Here is a 12,530-nt window from a genome sequence, read left to right on the forward strand (position 1 = left end):
GCCTCTGATTGAGAACCATACTAGGCCGAAACATAGAAATTCCCAAAACCTAGACAAACAAACATAGACTGCCCACCCAACTCACGCCCTGACCATACTAACTAAACACAAAACACAGAAAATAAAGGTCAGAACGTGACAGTACCCCCAAAGGTGCGGACTCCGGCCGCAAAACCTTGACCTATAGGGGAGGGTCTGGGTGGGCATCTGTCCGCGGTGGCGGTTCTGGCGCGGGACGCGGACCCCACTTCACCATTGTCTTTGTCCGCCTCCGTGGCTTTCTCACCATGGCAACCCTCTCAATGACCCCACTGGACAGAGGGGCAGCTCGGGACAGAGGGGCAGAAGCTCTGGACAGAGGGACAGGGGCTCTGGACAGAGGGACAGGGGCTCTGGCGCTTCTGGGCTGAGGGGCTCTGGCGCCTCTGGGCTGAGGGGCTCTGGCGCCTCTGGGCTGAGGGGCTCTGGCGCCTCTGGGCTGAGGGGCTCTGGCGCCTCTGGGCTGAGGGGCTCTGGCGCCTCTGGGCTGAGGGGCTCTGGCGCCTCTGGGCTGAGGGGCTCCGGCAGCGACGCCGGACAGGCGGGACGCTCTGGCAGCGGCGCCGGACAGGCGGGAGGCTCCGGCAGCGGCGCCGGACAGGAGGGACGCTCCGGCAGCGGCGCCGGACAGGCGGGACGCTCCGGCAGCGGCGCCGGACAGGCGGGACGCTCCGGCAGCGGCGCCGGACAGGCGGGACGCTCCGGCAGCGGCGCCGGACAGGCGGGAGGCTCCGGCAGCGGCGCCGGACAGGCGGGAGGCTCCGGCAGCGGCGCCGGACAGGCGGGAGCACCTGCAGAGAGGAGACAGAGAGACAGCCTGGTGCGTGGAGCTGCTACAGGAGGCAGCGGCGCCGGACAGGCGGGACGCTCCAGCAGCGGCGCCGGACAGGCGGGAGGCTCCGGCAGCGGCGCCGGACAGGCGGGAGGCTCCGGCAGTGGCGCCGGACAGGCGGGAGGCTCCGGCAGCGGCGCCGGACAGGCGGGAGGCTCCGGACAGGCGGGAGGCTCCGGCAGCGGCGCCGGACAGGCGGGAGGCTCCGGCAGCGGCGCCGGACAGGCGGGAGGCTCCGGCAGCGGCGCCGGACAGGCGGAACGCTCCGGCAGCGGCGCCGGACAGGCGGGAGCACCTGCAGGGAGGAGACTGAGAGACAGCCTGGTGCGTGGGGCTGCCACAGGAACTACCAGGCTGGGGAGACTTTCAGGAGGCTTGGTGTTAGGAGGAGCCTGAAAGACCGGGCTGTGGGGGAGCACTGGAGCTCTGGTGCGCAACCTTGGCACCACTTCCCCAGGCTGGACAACTACTCGAGCCCGGACCCTCAAAAGTGCAGGCACAGGTTGAACCGGGTTGTGGGTAAGCACGGGAGATCTAGTGCTTACTACACGCACCTCTCCCCTAGGCTCCACTCCCACAGTTGCCCGGTACGAGCGGAGCGCAGGCAGAGGACGCACTGCACCCTCCCAGCGCCCCGGAGACACAGCACGCAGAGCCGGCGCAGGATAACCTGGACCCAGACTGCGTACCGGCGACCAGACCCGCTGAGCAGGCACCATACGCCCTGGCTCAATGCCCACACTCGCATGGCACTCTCGGGGCTGCCCTATAGCGCACCGGGCTATGGACACGCACTGGCGACACCGTGCGCTCAACCGCATAACACGGTGCCTGACCAGTAATGCGCTGCTCATAATAAGCACGAGGAGTGAGCTCAGGTCTGCTACCTGGCTTAGTACCACCCCTCGTGTGCCCCCCCAAAAAAAAAATTTGGGGCTGCCTCTCGTACCTGTCGCACTGCCGTGCTGGCTCCTCATATTGCCGCCGATCAGCTTTCGCTGCCTCCAGCTCTGCTTTGGGGCTGCGATTTTCCCCAGCCCGTGCCCAGGGTCCCTCTCCGTTCAATATCTGCTCCCATGTCCAGGAGTCCTGTGATGGTGGCCTCTGTTGTTGATGCTGCTGCTGCTGTCGTCGCTGTCCTTTACCACGCCGCTTGGTCCGATTGTGGTGGGTGATTCTGTAACGAGTTTCCTCCTCTTCTTCCGAAGAGGAGAGGCGAAACGGATCAGAGGACCAATACGCGGCGTGGTAATTTTCCATGGTACTTTTTAATGCGATAAGGTACACATGAACAAACTAACAAAACAAGAAAACGTGAACTCAAATTACAGTCCTATCTGGTGCATACACAGAGACAGGAAACAATCACCCACAAACACACAGTGAAACCCAGGCCACCTAAGTATGATTCTCAATCAGAGACAACTAATGACACCTGCCTCTGATTGAGAACCATACTAGGCCGAAACATAGAAATTCCCAAAACCTAGACAAACAAACATAGACTGCCCACCCAACTCACGCCCTGACCATACTAACTAAACACAAAACACAGAAAATAAAGGTCAGAACGTGACAACAACCGATAGTCCCCCCCAAAAAATCAAAAGGAAAGTTTGTTCTGAAGTGTCTCCCTATATCTGAGAGAAATACAAAAAATCTGGATATATATATATTTTTACATGTATTTAACCCCTTATTTTTGGCACGAAACAGTCTCCATGTAAACTTCCACAATTTTTTTCAACTGGTACCGGGGACCTTCAGACGAGTCTTGCGAGGCCTGTGGGCGTTCTAAAGCAGTCTCACCTTTCCACAGAGGGGTCGTAATAGTTCGTAGGCCAAACTGTTCTGACGCTACAGAGAATTTTGTAAGAAGACCGATTTCGTGATGCCTCATGGTCTGACAAACACCTCTCTAGCTCTGTCACCTTTCACCACAGATGTGGAAGTGCAACATAGGCGGATGCGGTGGATTGAGACGCATCCAATGCAAAAAAACCTCCAGATATCTCTAGCTTAAACTGTCAGATTAGTATTTTTTTTACTTTTTTTAAAAAAACATTTTAAATTCCAGCTGTAACACAAGATATTGAAAAAGTCCAGGGTTGTGAATACTTTCTGAACGCACTGTATATATAACTTTTCTAAATTACGAAACATTTGATCAACTTACCTCAGAATCGTTTTGTTTGAGTGATTAAAAATTTAGATGAGACATGACATTTTTAGTTGAGCAAGAGTAGTGGAAGCCAGGGAATGTGCTGAATGTTTTTGGGGGGGTGACATAAAGGGGTTTCTGTGAGAATTACAGCGGTGGGAGCAGTTAACCCGCTGGGCTAGATACCCCACATTACCCTAACCCCAAATTGATCTCCATCCAGGAGAATCTGACTCTAAGTATGTGTTGGAGGGTGTTGAGAAAGGCAGAAGATACATTTCTGCATATGTGTGAAATTAGTTTTTATAGCCTTTATAGTTTATGTGTAGGTTTAGATGGGCCTTTATCAGCTGGGCAGGCAACTGGTGGGAGAAGGATGAGCAAAGGGGAAATGTAAACATTCTATAAAACTGCTTACTAAATAATTAGCCTAATCGTGTAGCCTAGGTCTACTGCCCGTTCCTGTGGACTGTTGATCCTGTCCCGTCCTGTACCGAACTAGACTTTAGAATTCTGTGTCAAGTCCCCAAACATAAGTGATGCTATGCTGTATGTTTCAGTTATTTTCTTGATTTTGGAGTTTGATAAGACAAAAAAAAGTGTTTTTTCCCTCACTGAAAGCCAGGGGCTTCAATAGTCACAGTTTGCCACTATTTCTGCTCATTCAATTCTATTCTCTGGGATGGGCAAAAATGACAAAATGCTGATACAAAATTCCATAAAGATCAATGCATCACAATAAACTACAACATACTTGTGATGTATTTGTAATGTATTTAATTAAAATACATGTATTTCGTTGTTTAAATCAAATCAAATGTTATTACTCACATGCGCCGAATACAACCTTACAGTGAAATGCTTACTTACGAGCCCCTAACCAACAGTGCAGTTTCAAAAAATACAGATAAGAATAAGAGATAAAAGTAACAAGTAATTAAAGAGCAGCAGTAAAAAATAAAATAACAATATTTACAGGTGGTTGCCGGTACAGAGTCAAAATGCAGGGCCACCTGTTAGTTGAGGTAGTATGAGGTAGTAGATGACAACAGAGAGCGGCAATGATGTGGAGGGGGGCAATGTGAATTGTCTGGGTAGCCATTTGACTAGATGTTCAGGAGTATTATGGCTTGGAGATAGAAGCTGTTTAGCAGCCTCTGAGTCCTAGACTTGGTTCTCTGGTACCGCTTGCAGTGTGATAGCAGAGAGAACCATCTATGAGGGCCTTCCTCTGACACCGCCTGGTATCGAGGTCCTGGATAGAAGGAAGCTTGGCCCCAGTGATGTACTGGGCCGTTCGCACTACCCTCTGTAGTGCCTTGCGGTCGGAGGCTGAGCAGTTGCCATACCAGGCAGTGATGCAACTAGTCAGGATGCTCTCGATGGTGCAGCTGTAGAATCTTTTGTGGATCTGAGGACCCATGCCAAATCTTTTCAGTCTCCTGAATAGAGTTTTGTCTTGCCCGCTTCACAATTGTCATGTTAGTTTGTTGGTGATGTGGACACCAAGGAACTTGAAGCTCTCAACCTGCTCCCCTGCAGCCCATAAGATGAGAATGGGGGCGTGCTCGGTCCTCTTTTCCCTGTAGTCCACAATCATCTCCTTTGTCTTGATCAAGTTGAGGGAGAGGTTGTTGTCCTGGCACCACACGGCCAGGTCTCTGACCTCTTCCCTATAGGCTGTCTCGTTGTTGTCGGTGATCAGGCCTACCACTGTTGTGTCATCGGCAAATTTAATGATGGTGTTGGAGTCGTGCCTGGCCGTTCAGTCATGAGTGAACAGGGAGTACTGTGTTGAGGATCAGCGTGGCAGATGTCTTGTTATCTAGCCTTACCACCTGGATGCGGCCCATCAGGAAATTCACGATCCAGTTGCAGAGGGAGGTGTTTAGTCCCAGGGTCCTTAGCTTATTGATGAGCTTTGAGGGCACTATGGTGTTGAACGCTGAGCTGTAGTCAGTGAATGGCATTCTGACATAGGTGTTCCTTTTGTCCAGGTGGGAAAGGGCAGTGTGGAGTGCAATAGAAACTGCATCATCTGTAGATCTGTTGTGGCGGTATGCAAATTGGAGTGGGTCTACGGTTTCTCGGTTGATGATGGTGTTGTGAGCCATGACCAGCCTTTCAAAGCACTTTGTGTCTACAGACGTGACTGCTACGAGTAGGTAGTCATTTAGGCAGGTTACCGTAATGTTCTTGGGCACAGGCAATATGGCGGGCTGCTTAAAACATGTTGGTATTACAGACTTGGACAGGGAGAGGTTAAAAATGTCAGTGAAGACACTTGCTAGTTGGTCAGTGCATGCTCGCAGTACATGTCCTGGTAACCCTGCAGCCTTGTGAATGTTGACCCGTCTAAAGTTCTTACTCACATCGGCTGCGGAGAGCGTGATCACACAGTCTTTGCCTGTTTGATGGTTCATCGGAGGGCATAGCGGAATTTCTTATTAGCTTCCGGGTTAGAGTCCCACTCCTTGAAAGCGGCAGCTCTAGCCTTTAGCTCAGTGCAGATGCTGCCTGTAAACCATGGCTTCTGGTTGGGGTATGTACGTAAGGTCACTGTGGGGACGATGTCATCGATGCACTTATTGATGAAGCCAATGACAGATGTGATGTACTCCTCAATGTCATTGGAGGAATCCCGGAACATATTCCAGTCTGTGCTAGCAAAACAGTCCTGTAGCTTAGCATCAGCTTCATCTGACCACTTTTTCATTGATATAGTCACTGGTGCTTCTGTAACGGATGTGAAACAGCTAGCTTAGTTAGAGGTGGTGCGCGCTAAATAGCGTTTCAATCGGTGACGTCACTTGTTCTGAGACCTTGAAGTAGTAGTTCCTCTTGCTCTGCAAGGGCCGCAGCTTTTGTGGAGTGATGGGTAACGATGCTTCAAGGGTGACTGTTGTTGATGTGTCCAGAGGGTCCCTGGTTCGCGCCCGCCACGCAATAGCTCGAGACTTCCTTAGATATCGTGCACCAGCTGTTGTTTACAAAAATACATAGACCGCTGCCACACATCGTATAACCAGCCAGCTGTATGTTGATATTGTCGTCATTCAGTCACGACTCCGTGAAGCATAAGATTTTACAGTTTTTAATGTTCCGTTGGTAGTTTAATCTTCCCAGTAACTCATCCATTTTATTGTCCAAAGATTGCATGTTGGCTAGCAGAATTGAGGGAAGTGGGGGTTTATTCAGACACCTCAGATCAACTCAGTTATTTTTGTCAATAAGAGACGGTAGCGGTAACATTATGTACAAAAATAGTAAAAAAATAACTTACAAACAACGCAGATTAAAAAACAAAGAAATACAATCAGTTGGGGGCACATAAAACGTCTGCCTTCGGCTCCGGATCCATCTTCATAATAGTATTGTTATCTATAATTTACATGTGCTCTGCTTAAGTTTGTCAGTAGAAGAGATGCTGGATCATCATCCGGAACAGCAGAGACACAGTTGATCCACATCCAGCCTCAGCCAGTACTAACACAGACCCAGTACAGCCGGCTTCAACAAGTACTAACACAGACCCAGTAGAGCCATCTTCAGCAAGTACTAACACAGACCCAGTACAGCCGGCTTCAGCAAATACTAACACAGACCCAGTACTGGCAGCTTCAGAAAGTACTAACACAGACCCAGTACAGCTGGCTTCAACAAATACTAACACAGACCCAATACAGCAGTCTTCAGCAAGTACTAATACAGACCCAGGTGAAGTACAGGCATCCTCAGGCAGTACTAGCACAGCCAGAGGTGTACAGCCAGAATCAGATACTAGTAGAACTTCCGGCGCCGATAGAGATGGCCGCCTCGCTTCACGTTCCTAGGAAACTATGCAGTTTTTTGTTTTTTTTTACGTGTTATTTCTTACATTAGTACCCCATGTCATCTTAGGTTTCATTACATACAGTCGAGAAGAACTACTGAATATAAGAGCAGCGTCAACTCACCATCAGTACGACCAAGAATATGACTTTCGCGAAGCGGATCCTGTGTTCTGCCTTTCACCCAGGACAACGGAATGGATCCCAGCCGGCGACCCAAAAAAACGACTTCGAAAAAGAGGGAAACGTAGCGGTCTTCTGGTCAGGCTCCGGAGACGGGCACATCGTGCACCACTCCCCAGTATACTTCTCGCCAATGTCCAGTCTCTTGACAACAAGGTTGATGAAATCCGAGCAAGGGTAGCATTCCAGAGGGACATCAGAGACTGTAACGTTCTTTGCTTCACGAAACATGGCTCACTGGAGAGACGCTATCGGAGTCGATGCAGCCAGCTGGTTTCTCCACGCATCGCGCCAACAGAAACAAACATATTTCTGGTAAGAAGAGGGGCGGGGGCGTATGCCTTAGGGCTAAGGAGACGTGGTGTGGTCACAAAAGCATACAGGAACTCAAGTCCTTCTGTTCACCTGATTTACAGTGCCTTGCAAAAGTATTCGGCCCCCTTGAACTTTGCGACCTTTTGCCACATTTCAGGCTTCAAACATAAAGATATAAAACTGTATTTTTTTGTGAAGAATCAACAACAAGTGGGACACAATCATGAAGTGGAACGCCATTTATTGGATATTTCAAACTTTTATAACAAATCAAAAACTGAAAAATTGGGCGTGCAAAATTATTCAGCCCCTTTAAGTTAATACTTTGTAGCGCCACCTTTTGCTGTGATTACAGCTGTAAGTCGCTTGGGGTATGTCTCTATCAGTTTTGCACATCGAGAGACTGACATTTTTTCCCATTCCTCCTTGCAAAACAGCTCGAGCTCAGTGAGGTTGGATGGAGAGCATTTGTGAACCGCAGTTTCCAGTTCTTTCCACAGATTCTCGATTGGACTTTGACTTGGCCATTCTAACACCTGGATATGTTTGTTTTTGAACCATTCCATTGTAGATTTTGCTTTATGTTTTGGATCATTGTCTTGTTGGAAGACAAATCTCCGTCCCAGTCTCAGGTCTTTTGCAGACTCCATCAGGTTTTCTTCCAGAATGGTCCTGTATTTGGCTCCATCCATCTTCCCATCAATTTTAACCATCTTCCCTGTCCCTGCTGAAGAAAAGCAGGCCCAAACCATGATGCTGCCATCACCATGTTTGACAGTGGGGATGGTGTGTTCAGGGTGATGGGCTGTGTTGCTTTTACACCAAACATAACGTTTTGCATTGTTGCCAAAAAGTTCAATTTTGGTTTCATCTGACCAGAGCACCTTCTTCCACATGTTTGGTGTGTCTCCCAGGTGGCTTGTGGCAAACTTTAAACGACACATTTTATGGATATCCTTAAGAAATGGCTTTCTTCTCGCCTCTCTTCCATAAAGGCCAGATTTGTGCAATATACAACTGATTGTTGTCCTATTGACAGAGTCTCCCACCTCAGCTGTAGATCTCTGCAGTTCATCCAGAGTGATCATGGGCCTCTTGGCTGCATCTCTGATCAGTCTTCTCCTTGTATGAGCTGAAAGTTTAGAGGGACGGCCAGGTCTTGGTAGATTTGCAGTGGTCTGATACTCCTTCCATTTCAATATTATCGCTTGCACAGTGCTCCTTGGGATGTTTAAAGCTTGGGAAATCTTTTTGTATCCAAATCCGCTTTAAACTTCTTCACAACAGTATCTCGGACCTGCCTGGTGTGTTCCTTGTTCTTCATGATGCTCTCTGCGCTTTTAACGGACCTCTGAGACTATCACAGTGCAGGTGCATTTATACGGAGACTTGATTACACACAGGTGGATTGTATTTATCATCTTTAGTCAGTTAGGTCAACATTTGATCATTCAGAGATCCTCACTGAACTTCTGGAGAGAGTTTGCTGCACTGAAAGTAAAGGGGCTGAATAATTTTGCACGCCCAATTTTTCAGTTTTTGATTTGTTAAAAAAGTTTGAAATATCCAATAAATGTTGTTCCACTTCATGATTGTGTCCCACTTGTTGTTGATTCTTCACAAAAAATACAGTTTTTTATCTTTATGTTTGAAGCCTGAAATGTGGCAAAAGGTCGCAAAGTTCAAGGTTGCCGAATACTTTCGCAAGGCACTGTAGAATTCCTCACAATCAAATGTCGACCGCATTATCTACCAAGGGAATTCTCTTCGATTATAATCACAGCAGTATATATACCCCCCCAAGCAGACACATCGATGGCTCTGAACGAACTTTATTTGACTCTTTGCAAACTGGAATCCATACATCCTGAGGCTGCATTCATTGTAGCTGGGGTTTTTACAAGGCTAATCTGAAAACAAGACTCCCTAAATTGTATCAGCATATCGATTGCGCAACCAGGGCTGGAAAAACCTTGGATCACTGCTATTCTAACTTCCGCGACGCATATAAGGCCCTGCCCCGCCCTCCTTTCAGAAATGCTGACCACGACTCCATTTTGTTGATCCCTGCCTACAGACAGAAACTAAAACAAGAAGCTCCCACGCTGAGGTCTGTTCAACGCTGGTCCGACCAATCTGATTCCACACTCCAAGACTGCTTCCATCACGTGGACTGGGATATGTTTCGTATTGCGTCAGACAACAACATTGACGAATACGCTGATTCGGTGTGCGAGTTCATTAGAACGTGCGTTGAAGATGTCGTTCCCATAGCAACGATTAAAACATTCCCAAACCAGAAACCGTGGATTGATGGCAGCATTCGTGTGAAACTGAAAGCGCAAACCACTGCTTTTAATCAGGGCAAGGTGACCGGAAACATGATCGAATACAAACAGTGTAGCTATTCCCTCCGCAAGGCAATCAAACAAGCTAAGCGTCAGTATAGAGACAAAGTAGAATCTCAATTCATCGGCTCAGACACAAGAGGTATGTGGCAGGGTCTACAGTTAATCACGGATTACAAAAAGAAAACCAGCCCCGTCACGGACCAGGATGTCTTGCTCCGAGGCAGACTAAATACGTTTTTTGCCCACTTTGAGGTCAATACAGTGCCACTGACACGGCCTGCAACCAAAACATGCGGCCTCTCCTTCACTGCAGCCGAGGTGAGTAAAACATTTAAACGTGTTAACCCTCGCAAGGCTGCAGGCCCAGACGGCATCCCCAGCCGCGCCCTCAGAGCATGCGCAGACCAGCTGGCTGGTGTGTTTACGGACATATTCAATCAATCCCTATCCCAGTCTGCTGTTCCCACATGCTTCAAGAGGGCCACCATTGTTCCTGTTCCCAAGAAAGCTAAGGTAACTGAGCTAAACGACTACCGCCCCGTAGCACTCACTTCCGTCATCATGAAGTGCTTAGAGAGACAAGTCAAGGACCATATCACCTCCACCCTACCTGACACCCTAGACCCACTCCAATTTGCTTACCGCCCAAATAGGTCCACAGACGATGCAATCTCAACCACACTGCACACTGCCCTAACCCATCTGGACAAAAGGAATACCTATGTGAGAGTGCTGTTCATCGACTACAGCTCAGCATTTAACACCATAGTACCATCCAAGCTCATCATCAAGCTCAAGACCCTGGGTCTCGACCCCGCCCTGTGCAACTGGGTACTGGACTTCCTGACGGGCCGCCCCCAGGTGGTGAGGGTAGGCAACAACATCTCCACCCCGCTGATCCTCAACACTGGGGCCCCACAAGGGTGCATTCTGAGCCCTCTCCTGTACCAACAGTGGTAGGCTTGATTACCAACAACGATGAGACGGCCTACAGGGAGGAGGTGAGGGCCCTCGGAGTGTGGTGTCAGGAAAATAACCTCACACTCAACGTCAACAAAACTAAGGAGATGATTGTGGACTTCAGGAAACAGCAGAGGGAACACCCCCCTATCCACATCGATGGAACAGTAGTGGAGAGGGTAGCAAGTTTTAAGTTCCTCGGCATACACATCACAGACAAACTGAATTGGTCCACCCACACAGACAGCATTGTGAATAAGGCGCAGCAGCGCCTCTTCACCCTCAGAAGGCTGAAGAAATTTGGCTTGTCACCAAAAGCACTCACAAACTTCTACAGATGCACAATCGAGAGCATCCTGGCGGGCTGTATCACCGCCTGGTACGGCAACTGCTCCGCCCACAACCGTAAGGCTCTCCAGAGGGTAGTGAGGTCTGCACAACACATCACCGGGGGCAAACTACCTGCCCTCCAGGACACCTACACCACCCGATGTTACAGGAAGGCCATAAAGATCATCAAGGACAACAACCACCCGAGCCACTGCCTGTTCACCCCGCTATCATCCAGAAGGTGAGATCAGTACAGGTGCATCAAAGCTGGGACCGAGAGACTGAAAAACAGCTTCTATCTCAAGGCCATCAGACTGTTAAACAGCCACCACTAACATTGAGTGGCTGCTGCCAACACACTGACTCAACTCCAGCCACTTTTATAATGGGAATTGATAGGAAACTATGTAAAATATATCACTAGCCACTTTAAACAATGCTACCGAATATAATGTTTACATACGCTACATTATTCATCTCATATGTATACGTATATACTGTACTCTATATCATCTACTGCATATTTACGTAATACATGTATCACTAGCCACTTTAACTATGCCACTTTGTTTACATACTCATCTCATATGTATATACTGTACTCGATACCATCTACTGTATCTTGCCTATGCCGCTCTGTACCATCACTCATTCATATATCTTTATGTACATATTCTTTATCCCCTTACACTTGTGTGTATAAGACAGTAGTTTTGGAATTGTTAGTTAGATTACTTGTTGGTTATTACTGCATTGTCGGAACTAGAAGCACAAGCATTTCGCTACACTCGCACTAACATCTGCTAACCATGTGTATGTGACAAATAAAATTAGATTTGATTTGATTTGATTTTGAACACTTGCTGTTCCACCAAATGACCCAGCAGATTGGCCCCCAGTCTTAACAGACGTTATGAGGTCTGAGTTAGTGCGCAGATGTCCATTCAAACCAGGACTGGGTTTTTCTTTCCCTAAAGACAAGTCTAGAATAGGTTTACATTCAGGCTTATTACAAAGACAGCTGTCAAATGGAAAAAAGACTACTGGGAGGTGGCTCTCACACTCAATCAAAAACAACACTGTGTATTGTTTTTGCTGTAAGCTATTTTCTACAAAAGACTACAAAATAATAAAGGAAGGCGTGAATGACTGGTCAAATATCAACGCCATTCTGAAACACCATGAGGGTAGTCCTGAACACACAGACAATAGGTTTAAGTGGAGAGAACTTGATCTGTGCCTTAGTCGGGGACAGACTCTTGACCAGATACAAATGACAATTTTGGATGCTGAAAGAAAGAGATGGCGGGATGGCCTTACACATTTAATAAATATCACCCAGTCTCTGGCTGAAAGAAACCTAGCATTCAGGGGTTCATCAGACAAACTATTCCAACCAGATAATGGAAACTTCCTAAAAGAGGTTGAATTACGGGCAAAATTTGACCCCGTTATGGAAAGTCATCTCAGCAAAATTAAAGATGGAGAGACACATGCTCATTACTTGGGAAGCGCACACAGAATGAGCT

The sequence above is a fragment of the Oncorhynchus keta genome, chromosome 7 (assembly GCF_023373465.1).
Source record: "Oncorhynchus keta strain PuntledgeMale-10-30-2019 chromosome 7, Oket_V2, whole genome shotgun sequence".
NCBI classification, from domain to species: Eukaryota; Metazoa; Chordata; class Actinopteri; order Salmoniformes; family Salmonidae; genus Oncorhynchus; species Oncorhynchus keta.